This window comes from Scleropages formosus, chromosome 16, assembly GCF_900964775.1.
Source record: "Scleropages formosus chromosome 16, fSclFor1.1, whole genome shotgun sequence".
Taxonomy (NCBI): domain Eukaryota; kingdom Metazoa; phylum Chordata; class Actinopteri; order Osteoglossiformes; family Osteoglossidae; genus Scleropages; species Scleropages formosus.
The window spans coordinates 5942894-5955374 of NC_041821.1; the positions used below are offsets into that span (position 1 = coordinate 5942894).

The 12481-nt window shown below is 47.9% G+C and overlaps 1 protein-coding gene and 1 long non-coding RNA gene across 2 annotated transcripts in view; one reads left to right on the forward strand and one right to left on the reverse strand.

Annotated features, from left to right (window-relative positions):
• Window positions 1–9632, reverse strand: part of coro2aa (coronin 2Aa) — a 29805-nt gene extending 20173 nt beyond the window's left edge. Inside the window, exon 1 of the mRNA XM_018735966.2 lies at window positions 9406–9632. The gene's annotated coding sequence lies outside the window, so the exon portion shown is untranslated. The remainder of the gene's footprint in view (window positions 1–9405) is intronic.
• On the forward strand, window positions 9094–11508 carry LOC108924526 (uncharacterized). Its single transcript, XR_001965309.1, has 3 exons — window positions 9094–9378; window positions 10820–11233; window positions 11387–11508. It is a non-coding gene; the product is annotated as an uncharacterized LOC108924526 (long non-coding RNA).
• The last annotated feature ends 973 nt before the right edge of the window (window positions 11509–12481 follow it).

Consider the following 12481-nt stretch of genomic DNA (forward strand, 5'->3'; position numbering starts at 1 on the left):
TCACACACACACACGTTCTATATTCCTCTCCTCCTCACCCTCGCTCCCAATCCACCCCTTGTGTGATGTCCACACTCAGGGGTCAAACTCGGTCACTTCTACACTGGCGGTGCTGTGCAGCACCAGTTAGCACGGGGGCTAAGGAAGTGATCTGGTCACAAAGAAGGGTTTGGATTCCAGTCACAGGAGGGAGAGCCAGGCTGTTCTATGCCCCATTCAGCCATCATCCATCCATCAGTTACCAGTAACTGCTTGTCCAATTCAGAGTAGCGGTGATCCAGAGCCTATCCTGGAAACAGTGGACGGGAGGCTGGGCACATGCTGGATGAGACAGCAGTCCATCATGTAGTGGTAACTCACTCTACATTGCTACATTACAATTATTTACCCATTTATACAGCTGGGTAATTTTACTGGAGCAATTTAGGGTAAGCACCTTGCTCAAGGGTACTACAGCCAGAGGTGGGGATCAAACCTGCGACCTTTGGATCCAAAGGCAGTAGATCTAACCACTACACTACCAACTGTCCCTATCAATCAAACATAATAAGATTGACATGCAAACTTGTGGGAGCTTTGCAGTTAAGGCAGAACTGCCCCATGAAGGTATTAGGACAGCCCCCAGGGACCAGGGTTTGACCCACCGAGGAACCCATTGACAGCAACAGCCGGCTGCCCAGGGAACTCAAAGGCAGGGCGATAAACGTGGTTTGGGAGCGGAGCTGATCTCTCGACCTTAACGCAAACAACACGTTACTGATTTTTCATGAGTCTTCAGAGAACTTGTACCTCCTACGTGAGGAATCGCAAGTCTTTACGCTGACACGTACTCATTCTTTATCTGACACTTCTCTCCACAGCCACTTACAATATTAAGATACCTATAATTATTTATCAATTTACACAGCTAGGTCATTTTTACTGGAGTAATTTAAGGTAAATACCTTGCTGAAGGGTACTACACCAGAGGTGGGATTAAAACACTGTAACCTGAACAGCTCAGACCACCACACCACCTGATGTTCTTGGATGGAAATGTCTGTTTCTGACTGCGGGGGTGAAGGGCTTCTCTCTGCTCTTCACGTTTGGAGGTCAAGCTGGTCAACCGCTGCTGACCTCAGTGAACCGGTGACCCGATCGGTGAATTAGACACGGTCTCACTCCAAGGCGGACACGGCTGAAAAGCCCATCATATCAGCATTACAAAGAACTGACCCTGTGTGTACTTTGAACGTAAGACACATAAAACAGAAAGTGAACAGGAACAAATAAGAAGCCTTCCAAGAAATTAATGTGCAGCTCATTAAAATTTTTAGTCATCGCTTATTAATTTGTCTCAACGAAGCGGACAGATAATCAAGATGCACTTTATTTTTCCGTGAATTCTCAGACCCTTCTGCTACAGAAAAATGCCTATTAAAAAGGACTTTACTGATGGTGCGGAACACAAATGTACACAAAAGGCTCCCGGTGCCTTTGTCTGGCGTCCTTCGGTGACACCTTTCTAAAACAAAGCTACACACCACCCATTCCGTCGGCCTCGAAAACACCTCTTACGCTCAATTTGAACCCTGAACAGGTCAGAATTGCTGCACAGAAACACTGAAATGCCAGATCAGAATCTTGAACACATGGGGAGAAGCAAAAATATCCAAATTCACGGTCTCAGTTATTAAGCGCACAGAATGGGAATAAGAACAGTCTGATGAACCGATGGTCCTCAGAGGAGTGTGAAGGACCTCCTTCTAGCCTCATAAAAAAAGCTCAATAGAATGACCCCCCTGTTAACTAGTAGCAGGAGTGCAGGAGCTCTCAATGTCAGCAAGAGAGTGCTGTGGTGGATTTTTTCATGCAAATGCACATTCCATCCAACCCCAGCCACTAACCCATCCTTCCTTCCATCCAACAACAAACCCAATCACCCAACCATCCGTCCAACAACCAACCCATCCATCCTTCCTTCCATCCAACAACCAACCAACCAACCAACCCACCCACCCACCCACCCATTCATTCGTAATCAATCGCTTATCCAAGGCTCATGGTGGTCAAAGTCTACCCAAAAAACGTAGGGTCCACCCTGGACGGGATACCAGTCCATTACAGAGCATGAATACACATTTTTGTCTATATATGAACACAATATTTCCAGCAATCCAAGTACCCATATTATTCCGGGTGTTTCTGCCATATTTCTTAAACAGAGAAGCAGATTTTTGGACTGCGCCAACATTCACGGCACCACAATAACACCTTGCCTATATGCTCACTTAAAAAAAAGAAAGAGGAAAAAAAAAAAAAAATCAGTTCCTCTTACAGGTTAAAACATGGAACATTTCTAAAAGGAATCTGTGATGCTTCTCAGAGTGTTGATTTGGGGAACAAAGTGTGTTTGGAAGGCACTCCTCTGCTAGCACCTGCCCGTCAAGTAGAAGTACGTCTGCGGTCTCTTCTGTGAGGTTGTTTACGAAAGACCCTAACCTGGGCCTAGCACTTCCCGGCATGGGAAACGGCCAAGGAATCATTTGTCACACCGATTAAGATCTTGGGATGCGTTTCTAATAGAAAGGAATTTGCACCTGAAGTCAGGACTGCCACGGAAACACACTCCTGGAACGGTCTCCAGCAGGTTCCCAGGCCGAACCCGAGGTTCAAACACTGACATACACACAGTACGCCGTCGCAAAAGGGAACGGAGTGCGTTCACGGAGAGCGTGGCCCTGTGGTTCCGGCTGCGGTCCACCATACGGTGTGGAATTCAGCCCAAAGAGAGGTCCATTAAAATGGACTTTTGAAGCTGAGTCACAAAGCAGCGTTAAACGGATTAAAACGGACACTCATCGACCATAATGCATTCCAGCACGAATTTCAGCGTCCCCTCCTTTACCCTGTTTCACCGCCAGCGAGATCCTGTCCTTTCACAGACTTTGAATTAACCCGTTACGGAAAGATATCAAGACTTCAGACTTTTCTTTCGACGGCTGGAAGCGGACCTATTTGACATTACAGCCGCTGTCAAATGGAACTATGTAGTTAGCACTCGCACCGCTCTCTATTGAGACTCTATGCTGTGGGTATTTGAAACATACTGGAAAGATACAAATTTTTTAGTGTCAACTGAAAGTGCATTTTTTTTTCCCACTTTATTAAAACATAAACTCGCACAACAAAGAGCAGCGCCGTTCGGGTGTAGGAAGGAATCCAGTTCAGTCTGTGTGCAGTATGCATGTTCTCGCCATGTTTGAGCTTCCCAGGGGTGCTCTGGTTTCCTCCCACAGTCCAAAGACATGCGGTTCAAGTGGACTGGTGATGGTAAATTGCACGTACTGTATGACTGGATGAATCTGTGGGAGAGAGAGGTTACCCTGCGATGGATTGGCGTCCTGTCCACGGCGTACCCCACTCAGCTGATTCAAGGATCAGCTCCAGACTTGCACAGAAACCCAAACTTAGAAGCAGCTCCTAATCCCACGACTATGGTAAAAATTTTGGACAAACATGCGAAACACAGGACAGATCCGTCTCATCCATATAAGTGCACGCAAGTGGGAGGTTGTGTTGCTCAGATACGAAACGTTCTCCACTGTTGTCCCAGGAGAGAATATCAGAAGATCAGCACCAGGGAGGAGAGGTCAGAGCTTCTCAGAGGGACGTGGCTTTGAACGGCGCCGCAGCACATCATTTCACACGCACGTCAAGACTTCTCAGTTGGACCCGCTACAAACGCTCTGCACACACTGTTACAGCAGTGATTTATGGTGCGAACATGGCACCACTGCCATGAAGACTTCCAACCGAAGGCAGAGCGGCAAACAAATCCCCATCGGCAATGGCTGATCTTAGAATTTACATTTATTAATTTAGATGTCGCTTTCACCCAAAGCAACTTAGTGTTAAGCTACTTACACTGATTTACCCATTTATACAGCTGGGTAATTTTTCCTGGAACAATTTAGGCTAAGTACTTTGACCAAGAACACTACACCAGGAGAAGGGATTCGAACCTGCAACCTTTGGGTCCAAAGGCAGTGGCTCCAAACACCACGTCACCTGCTGTCCGCTACTCTTGGAACACCGCCTGATCAGGGACTGAACTGACCTTCACACACGCAACATCTTAGTCCAGTTCACAGGAGCATCAAGTTTCAGCCATATGGAGCTGCGCTGCAATGGACCTTAACCACTCTACACAGGAGGACCCCCCCTCCCCCCACCTGCAGTCAGCGCTTTGAGTTTATTTGTATTTATTATTGTAGTAGGAAAGTGCAGCTTCCCTCACAGTCACCTTCTTGATTTACCTTCCTTACTTTTATGAACACCTAAGCAGAGTAAAGAACTAAAACTGAATGAGTGATACATGATAACACAGTGTAGTTCTGCCTCTTGATTGAATGCAAAAACACGCGCGCACACACACACACACACACACACACACAGAGCCTGCTGTGTACTGACAGACTCAGGTGCTCTGCCACCTGACACCACTGTGGTGCCGGTGCCCTGTTGCCCGTCGACCTGCTGGGTATCAGTTCCTCCCCTGAGGAGCGAGGGCTCGGCAAGGTGGCCGACAGCCACACGCGCGCCAGCTGGTGCCGCAGCCCCCCAGCACGCGAGCTGTCCCGAGGGAGCACCCCCGCCCCACCACCTGATCCAAAGCCCCACGCCCAGTTGCCATGGCAACCAAGCCTCCATCGTCACACCCAGTCACCAGAGCAACTGAACCTGGACAGCCCCACCCTCTCAGCGGGACGCTGCAAAATCGCCTTCAGCATCTTCAGTCCAAAGGCTCAGAAAAATTCATTAATAATCATTAATAATGTAGAGAAGATATTTAAACTCTAATGTGCAGTCAGAGATTTATTAGGTCAATTAATTTTCTGCCATGTTGAGAGCACCCGGTGAACCACACAAAGGGGGGAGACCCCTGAAGAGGGGTGGGACGGTGGGTAGGGGGGTGCAGGGGACTCCACTCTTCTCTAATCTCATCTCTGGTGGTGCTGCCTCCCCCCCACCAGAAGATAATCCAGGGGCCCAGGACAGCTGGCGGCTCATTGAGAGGCGTGACTGCTTTCAGACCCGATGCCCGTTGCAGTGAAAATGCGGGGGGGGGGGTGACACTGCAGCGTCCCCCAAAAAGTGACAAGAGCAGCTGCTCTTTGCTAATCCCCTGTACACCCTCAATATGTACACCTCGATATTCACATTTATTCATTTCGCCCACATTTTCCTCCAAGACAGCTTCCAGCATTAAGATACTGACACTGATTTACTATGTTATACAGCTGGGTGGGGGGCGGCGCGGTAGTGCAGCGGATTTGACTGGGTCCTGCTCTCTGGCGTGTCTGGGGTTCGAGTCCTGCTAGAGGTGCCTTGCAATGGACTGGCGTACCGTCCTGGGTTTGTCCCCTCCCCCTCTGGCTTTACGCCCTGTGTTGCTGGGTTAGGCTCCGGTTCACCGCGACCCTGCGTGGGACAAGCGGTTGTAGACATTGTGTGTGTGTGTGCAGCTGGGTAATTTTTACCGTATCAATTTAGGGTAAGTACCCTGGTGAAGGGTACTACAGTAGGTGGGATTTGAACGCTGGTTTTTAAAGTGGAAGATGGAAGCCCTAACTGCTACGCCACCTGCAGTCCCTTTCAAAAAATAAAATATGCACAGTGTATATTGATACAAAACAGCCACTAAGTATGGAAAGGACTGTGAACACAACCCCTCCCGTGACAACAGGGTGTTCTTAACCGCACTGCGATCCCTTCTGAACATCGTGTTTGAGTCATTTCACCGTACGTTGAGCTGCACTTTTGACCTCTATACCTCCACATGAGAGCTCGCAACACGCCCACTGTCGTGTTGGTTCGAGCCCAGGGTTCGACAGAAGCCGCATGCTTGTCAGATACCACGTGGTTTGACATCGCCGCTCAGCCGTACCGCGGTACGACAGGCGTGCCGGGAGAGAGAGCCATCACCATCGCAATGCGTGAGGATGAACGCAGAAGGTGTGGGACGGAGGAAACAGGTGGGTTGTCAGTGCGCTCAGGGCACCGCAGACAGGACCTCACACACAAACCGCCGTGCAAATGTGTGTGCGGAACACAGTGAGACCCCCACATTCCACCCCTGACCGACAACACATATGGTCACAGGTTTCCTTCTCAAGAAGCACCTTGTTTGTCTCATCCACCAATCACCTATAACGATAAATGAACTTCATCACAAACGCAACCCGATCCCTGAGAAAAATTTGACCCCCCCCACATACTGGTTAAACCACAACACACTTTTTCTTTGATAAGGAACGGAGATCGATTATTTTTACAGATCAACCAGTAAAAGCATTTTATTACCATGTTCTACACCAAAGGCCCCCCCCACATGAGGCCGACTCAGGTGTCCAGATTTATTGTACTGGAAAAGTTAATATTCAGCCTGAATCATAATTATAATGAATTTGGGATGAACTCATAGTTCTAGAAGACCAGCCTTACTACACTACATCACCTGTTGCTACTGGGCCATTATATTCCTGTACACATTTATATTTTCTTGATATACAGTTCTTGCCTTTGTGTTTCTGGACCTAGTTCTGTTGTCCAGTAAAAAATAAAAATCAGTGCATTTAAAAAAAAAAAAAAGAAAAAAAAAAGTCATAAGCATTTGTGCTGCTCACTCATCACATTTTATGATGATATTGCCAATTGATTGGTCACAGCTCTGATGATCCCTGTCACCTATTATCTTTATTTTGCATTAAGTGGATTTGATGTAAGGTGTGGGGGTGTGGTGATGTGGCGGATCTGGGGTTCGAGTCCCGCTTCGGGTGCCTTGTGATGGACTGACATCCCGTCCTGGGTGTGTTCCCTCCCCCTTCGGCCTTGCGCCCTGTGTTGCTGGGTTAGGCTCCGGCTCGCCGCGACCCCGCTTGGGACAAGCGGCTATGGACGATGGATGGTTGGATTTCGAAGTGACACATGACCGCAAGGTTTCTGCATTATTTTTACCGCACCCCAGGTGACACGCACTGGACACAGCTGAAATTCACTGCTGACCATTTAGAGTTAGTGAAGATAAGGACCTGGACATGTCAAGATAAAGTGTCCAGCTGTTGTCCACCTCGGAGTGGTTTTCGATTTTAGCTTGTGCAGCGGTTAGAGGCATCGCCTTGCAACGGATGGACTCGGGTTTGAATCCCTCTACTCCAAAGCAAGGTATTCAGCACAGTGGTAGAGTTGCCACCTTTGCACTCTGAAGTCACAGGTTTGAATCCCATGTCCTACTATAGTAACCTTGAACAAGGTACTTACTCTGAATTGATAGGTTTAAAAAAAAAAAAATCATCATGCTGTATAAATTGAAAAATCATTATAATTTGCTTAATATACATAACGAACACTGTGAATTGCTTTGGGGGAAAGAATCTGAATTTATTAATTTATCCACCATAATCTGGTTTGGTCCAGTAAAATATTCAGCTGTATAGAGTAAAAGACTAAAGTAATAAGCTGATTTTGAAAAAAAAAAATAGAAACATTAAAAATCTCTCTCACACACACACACACACACATTCCTGAAACCGCTTGTCCCATGTGGGGTCGCAGGGAGCCGGAACCTAACCTGGCAACACAGGGCATAAGGCTGGAGGAGGAGGGGACACACCCTGGACTAGATGCCAGTCTGTCACAAGGCACCCCAAGCGGGATTCGAACCCCAGACCCACCGGAGAGCAGGACCTGGCCAAAACCCACTGCGCCACCGTACCTCCCCACATTAAAAATCAGGATGTTATTAATATTATTCACTGTGTGCAATAAGTCAAGATTAAATGATAAAGCAACATATTCTGCTGGTGGAGATACTTGGAAAGAAGGTTAAGGATCAGGCGTTCTTTGAGCTCATCGTTCTGTACTGTCCGTTGGGGCGGGGGGGTTAAACGAGGGCGATTTTCAGTTTTAGGCCCATGAAACCAGGGACGTTTCCCAGTCGTCCGACAATTAGCGCTTCGACGTTCAGAAAAGCTCTTTTGTCTCGCAGGCGCCCCACCCTGCATATCACCAATCGAAAGGCTGAAGTTCACGCACATGTTTGCACTTGGCCGTGTCGTCGATCGAACGGGCGCTTCCTTCGGGGACTTTGTCACCGCGGCCCCGTGTGTCCTAGAGCTGCTGCGTTTGCGCTTCGTCGGCGGTCATCCTCACAAATGTATTTCAAAAGTGCATAAAGTTTCACTTTAGAACTTATTCAAGCCATGAGCTGAGAGTGAGACCATGTTTGGTCCTTGGAGGTGTTTTCCTGTAGAGCAGGCAGATTCAAAGGATACATGTAGAGCACTTGTCTGCAAATAACTGCAAGTGTATGAGAGCCAAGCTATACCAAATTATTACTGTAAATCACCTTAATATAGACCTTTATGCCCCAGTTCCATACATTCAAGGACATGTTGGAAGATCCCTATTGAAGCGCGTTTGGCCTCCTTCTCAATGGCACTGGGGGTGTTTTACAGCTTTGCTGGAAGACACACACACACACACACACACACACACAGCGGTTGTTGGCACTGGAAGTGTGTAAAATACTGACCGAGTGTCCAGCGATGAGATTAGGAGCCCCACCCTCCCCAACATACCAATGCCACAAGTGGAGAAATTAAACCCAAATTTGTAAAGAAGGATCAAGAAAAAAAAAAAAAAAAAAAATCACACTGCAAAGAGTCCAGGAAGGAGTGTGTAACACACTTCCCCTTTGCTGTTGAATACACTTCTTCAACTGACAGCACGACTACACGTGACACCAAGAAGGCGTCCTTCAGGAGATCCAGGGCGTGTAGGCAGAGCGAAATGTTCAGTGCACTTCTCCTTCCCTTTTGGGTGACTGATGAGCACTTTGAGTAATTTAATACTGTGTTTTACCATGTTCTGCCAGTAACACAAATCCACTGTTAAAAAAGGAAGACATATATATATATATGATTCGATTATCCTCCTTCTGCTGCTGTTTGACATGTTTGTATTCTCCTGATGTCCCCACTCATACTGTCCGGTCTGGATGGACTGCGCTGTTCGTCCAGGTGTTGGTCGGGGCGCGCGCGCGACAAGCAGGCCAGTTCCGTCTCTCCAGCGTCAGTCCGCGCGCGCAGAGGGGCAAAAACGGACAGTGAAAGGGGGATCTGACAGACACCCACCCCCTTTCCAGCGTAGAGCCCACTTTAAATCGCACCGTTTGAGTAATTCGTGGAATGACTGATCGGAAAGGGCGAGCCCCGCGTGCACACCGGATCCGCCCCGCAACACGCGCACCGCACTCCCGAGCCCCACCGCGTCGCACCCGAGCTCGTCCGAACACACAAACACATCATCATCATCATCATCATCAGCGCGGCTGCGGTGAGTCGGGCGCTGTCTGCTTCCTACCTTTGTGGGGGGTCACGCGCAGCAGCGCGAGCAGGGGGACGCGCGGGTTCGAGGGAGGCCGGATGGATGGGCTTGGTATCCGGAACGCCCAGCGTCTCACTTCCCAGGCTGGACTCGGGAGTGTGAGAGAGTGTGAGAGTGGGAGCTGGGAGACGCTCATACATTAGTCATGATGATGATGGTCGGGGACGAGCGAGGCGGTCACACAAACACCGCAACGCTGCGGAGACGAGGGGGCGGAGGCGGGTAGGAGGAGGAGGAGGAGGAGGAGGAGCCCTGTCCACACACATACACACACGCACGCACACGCGGCACCAGCGCGTGTCGCTCCCGACACATGATACATTGTATCGAAAGTCGACCGAGGAACCGATATGACGTAGCCATGTGCCCGAAGGAGGGTCGCGATGACGTAATCGCGTCCACAACACGTAGTTGAGCGGCCAGGCAGGGGGTCCCCTCTCGGTAATGAGGGTCATATTCATAATCATGTGGACACAAAACTGATATGCAAACAAGCTTACAGCTCATTTCAAGTTTCCTCGTACCTGCGAGGTCATCATGGTGTGTAAATCGAGCTTAGGGTACAAATCGCTTGTGCAATATGATCATTACAGTCATTCATTAGCTGGTGCTGAAAGCTACTTATTTGCCCATGATTTATACAGCGTGGTAATCTTGACTGGAGCAATTTAGGGTAAGTACCTCCTGCAAAGGTCTAACATCAAAAGGTGGGATTTGAGCTGCCACACCTCAGTCCAGAGACTCTCACCACTTGCTTACCCCAAAATACGCACCTTTAACCCCTATTATTATTTTGTTGCTTATTTGACACCCATACTATAACTATAAATATAATGGGAAGAGCTCAGTAATTTACTGGCACATTTCATTTTAGTTCAGCAGGACCTCTAAGGGGACTTTACCCACCAACCTTCCCGTTACAAACCCACAGCCTTACACTGCTGCCTGCTGGTCGAAGGCATGCTCCTAAAGGAGCCTGATTGTGTGTTAATACTATCGAATGAGAAGTGTAGCCTGTATTTCTCCCACTGTAAGAGACACATACATATATAAGCAGACATATGTAACGCGATTATATGCAGTGCAGATTCTATCACAATGATGCTCAGCACTGATGTTCTCAAGGCAAACCATTTATGTTGATCAAAGACAAGGCAACAGCAGAATCCCGTATTCACTACTGCTGAGGTGTGCACAGTAGTTTCAGATTGAAATAAGGGCCTGTTTTTGCAAACATTTTGACATTTGTTTGCATATGGTTTTATTTGACTGACGCTTTGCTTACCGGCATTGTAATTGTTAAGAGAACTCTGATCGTCCACACTATAGCAGTTGAAGGAATCATAGCAGGTTGTGGGTTCAATAACCTTGACTTTTACACTCAACATAGAATTCAAGCTCCTTGGCAGCAGTTTGGACTGGAGCTCCTGTGGAATAAAACCAAAACACAAGACTGCAACCCTGCAAGATTCTGACACGAGGCACAGGACTTCAGGACTTTAACATGGACATCCAACGGCCAGGCAAAGGACACAGGCATTGTGGCATTATCTGCCTAAGAAGCTGAGCTGACCAACACCTTGATGCCTGCAGCAGCAGCCCTTCTTCTGCCCTGAGGGATCAGCGGCAGGCAGGAACCCAAGAACCACATGGGCGATGAAGGAGGCAGGTAGGGGAGGGAAGCCCAGCAAGGACAGGACTTTCGGTCAAGGATACACCAGCAGTGTTACCCTTTGAAGAAGCTCCAGGTGGAAAACCTTCTTTTACCAGTGGCTTGAGACGTCCAGCCTCACGCGTGTCACCCGTGCGTAATGTTCCCTTTATATCAATATTAAATAAAGTAAATGGCACCATGGTGCTAAGCCAGGAAGCTTCCCATACAGATATTTTGTCATCAGAACATGCTATCTACACACAGCAGATGGTGTGTATAACGCCGCCCCCTCCTCTGTGACAGACGCTGCCCTTTGATCTGCAGGCTATAATTTTGGCCCAGTGGAGCAGGGCAGTCTGAGAGTCCCCAGGCCCACAGCTGTGAGCAGAGGCGCAATGAAGTGAACCTTTACCCAGAAGATAACCATCCGCCCACTTCCTTGATGTTCAGGGAATGAAGGAAAATTTAATACTCCTCAACCTCTGCCCTGTTTGATGAGCCATGGAAAGGATTTCCTCACAAGTGTGCTACAGGTGCAGTTTTATCAGTTAGTTTTAGGAATGTCTTGCCCTTCTCAGTGGTCTGTTACTTTTCCCAGGATGCAGTTTGAGGGATTTGGCAACAGTGGGTTCACACAGAGCTTTCCTCTTCTCCAGACCTGCAGGCAAGGTGATTAGCAAACTAGTGCCATACAACACAGAAGGTCTGTGATGCGATGTTCTCCTGCACTGCCATAGCCTATCCAACAACTTATGGGTGACCATATTTAGCATCCAATTAGCTTATTCTCACCTCTGGGTGGCAGTTATAAAGTAGGGCTTTTATTAGCCACTACATCTCTTTAAACATCTACATTTTTTGATACTGCTCGGGAAAGAACATGTACGTTCATCATTCATGTCCACATCACCGCAGATTACTTGGGCCAACTGAAAAACCCCGTTTCCAAAATCATTATTTTTATTCCTGCTCTGACCACTGGATGTACAAGCGTTTGCAGGTATGAAGCATCTTCACATCTCTGCTGCACAATTTAAAATATGCTTTTTGCACATGAATCAGGTGAAAGCAGCCTACCGCACTGCACGTTCTGACAGACTTCAGAGACTTGTATTTAACTTCACATGGTCACGCTGAAAGTGCTTAGAACAAGAGAAGCTGGATTCCAGAGCTCATCTCTACAGTTCAGTGGCAAATCTCTGCTGCTGCTCTCATACCCAGAAGATGGTATCTGGTACTGAGACCTGCAGTGCTCAGTCCTAGTCTTCACACCTGCTTCTATGTATGCTGGTTTTTGATAGAACTGACCTTGTAATTAATTTAAGTTCAACTGAACTGTTGCTCCATTGTGAATAATCTGTAATTTGAAAAAAAAAAAAAAAGAAAAACTGGAACGAC